The sequence below is a fragment of the Kryptolebias marmoratus genome, linkage group LG6 (genome assembly GCF_001649575.2).
Source record: "Kryptolebias marmoratus isolate JLee-2015 linkage group LG6, ASM164957v2, whole genome shotgun sequence".
NCBI lineage: Eukaryota > Metazoa > Chordata > Actinopteri > Cyprinodontiformes > Rivulidae > Kryptolebias > Kryptolebias marmoratus.
This window is the reverse complement of record NC_051435.1, coordinates 30,501,710-30,504,446: the sequence shown is the minus strand read 5'-3', so window position 1 is coordinate 30,504,446 and position 2,737 is coordinate 30,501,710.

The following is a 2,737-nucleotide window of genomic DNA, read 5'->3' as shown; positions in this document are numbered from 1 at the left end:
TGCTTTTCTCATCAGGAGGTCTTGACAGTGTAAAGACTTGACAGAAAATGACATGGAATCCAGATTTTTGCACAGCTGTTGGCTTTTAAAGACTATGGTCTTAAACTTTTGATCAGCTGAAAAAATCATGTTTGAGTGTAAATGCAGTTTGCAGAAAATTCCCTGCTCAAAAGTTCTTGTCTCTTGCACTGATGTTTTCCTTTAACATTGTGAAGCTCTACTTAGAACCTTCTTAAGATCCAATAGTGCAAAATGCAAATTCTTGCAATTTTTAAGATCCAATTAAGATTTTGATCAGGAGTGTAATAGATCTCCGTACAGGCGGATAGGACTGCTCCCTGCCAGGATTGTGTGACGAGCTCCTTCTGCTGGTGTGGTGACTGATTTTTAACGAAAAATACATGATGAACTGAGCTGTGGGGATTGGAAGCTAAGACTGCTTTGTTGTTTTGGTAACCTGTTTTAACCACCCTATTTTCCAGAGTTTACTTCTCAGTCATTTTTATTTTGCCTTTTTATTTTAGGATTTTTAGAATTGTTAACAAATAAACAGGAATTGAACATTCTAAGCAATTTGTGGTTGCCAGTCTTCATTATAATTGTGTGATGGGGAAAGTTAACCTAAAAATAAGACAAAATTCTACAAATCTACAAATTTTTTTTTTTTTTCGCCTCCATGCTCAGCAGTTTATTAGCTTCAGCATGTTTTTCCCATCAGCTCTACGGTGTTGTTCTGCCAGCACATGTATACACGTCATATTGTGCTGTGGAGGTCTCAGGAAAGTGTGGAACAACCTGAGGTGAGCAACTCTCGGTTCTGTTGTTGGTCCTGCAGCTCGACTGAAGTCAGAACGAAGATCTACTTGCTTTGTCTGTGATTTTCATTGATGCATCTATTATTAACTTCTACTCAATAAGTAATCATTGGATGTACATCTACAACTGATTAACCTTTGGAGTCAACCCATTTCAAGATGGCCACCACAGCTATGCAATATCAGCAAACTATAACTAGTTTTACAGATACTGAGCTAAAATTGGATGTGGCAGTAGCTGAGAGTCATTCACAACACATCCTTTAAGAGCCAACAGCTCACATGATCGGAACAAATAGCAGAAAATAAAAGCTAAATGCTGATCTTCAGTTTAATCCTCTGATGTCAAACCCAAAAGTTTTTAGTTGACAGCAGAAAGGAAAAAAACTGGACTGTATGCAATTCACATAAACCTAGAAGTGAGACACTGTTTTCTTCTGTTCTACCTGAATCTTCACAGATCGGCACTCTGCAGAACCCCCAGCGAGTTTCCGGGTCGGTCGTGTAACACCAGGGCTTCATCTCATTATTCGGGTTACGGCAGTAGTTTTCTTCTAACCCACTGAGAAAGTAGAAAATAGTAAAAACTCTTCAGAAAAACATGGGACATTTTGGGACTTCATTTCTTAGTTAAATAATTTTATTTTTACTTGGAAGTGATATTAACATCTGTCCACTCTTTCCTTTTTATCACAGATTATAATTGGTTTCTCTAACCTGCAGGGGTACTCTTCTGGAGTGTAGTCATGTCTATGTGGCGTCTGGGCCGACCACTTCTGGCATGTTTTACCAAACCAAGTTGTAGAAATGTTGCCGCGGTACTTTTCACCCCTATCAGTGAAGCAGGTCAGCTCAGGGACGAAGATGGGAGGCTCAGAGTCTGAAAACAGAAGACCGTTTGCAAAATTCAGAACAGTAAATGTATACGCTCTGTTGGTACAGCATTATGTTCTTTCTTTATACTTCATGTGAGTGATTCTCATCGTTTCACCATTTTATGAAACTCTGACTCATCTTACGATCTTTTCTCAACTTTTGAGGGACTTCTGTCTGGTCGAGCGCTTTGTTGTTCTGCCTGAAAGACCCAGAGGAGGAGAGAGACCTTCGTCCCTCAGGCTGTTCTCCTCTTCAAACCCCCTCATGGGTTCTTTAAACCCCCATAATAAGCCCAACTAGTGGGTTTACACTTCCTTCTGCTTGATCTGTCATTTACATTATTTTTCCTGTCACTTTATCAGGTTCATTTATTCAACTTATTTGGTCACTTTTTCTGCTCATTGAACTTCATTCATTGCTGCAGATTTTTATACATCATTCAAACTGCAACCTGTTTGTTTACTGTCCTTAGTAAAACTTACTGAATCTTGTTTTTTCCCCTCATTGTGTACACCGTGAAACCTGCTGTATTTATTTTTCATGTTTGCCCCAAATGCTGCCTCTCCAGTGATGGTTCTTTGTTGTACAAAGGATCCAACTGAGTTCTAGAATCAAGTTTGAATATCTGTGTTAAATTAGCCTTTTTGGGGTCAATTTAGAATCCTTTCAAGGAGCAACACGCAGGATTTAGTGACACCAAAAGGCAAATGTTTGATAAAGCTGTAAGAGACAGAAAACAAATTTCTCAAAACTTGTGATGAGTATTTAGAGGTATGAAATTAAGATTTAGTATCTTACTCACACCTGTGGAAATAGATATTTAAAGTTATAAAGATTGAGAGCAATTAAAAAGACATTTAGATGTAAAATTTTACCACATGGGGGTATGGAGCAGTATTCCCATCGTTTGGATGAGTTGGTTGTGTAGCACCATGGTCGGGGTTTTCCATCAGGGTTTCTACAGTAGTTCTCCTCAAGAGAATTTTCGGGATAACTGCAGAGAGCATCAACAGAAAATACTAAATATGTAGTTCAGACTTTAGAAA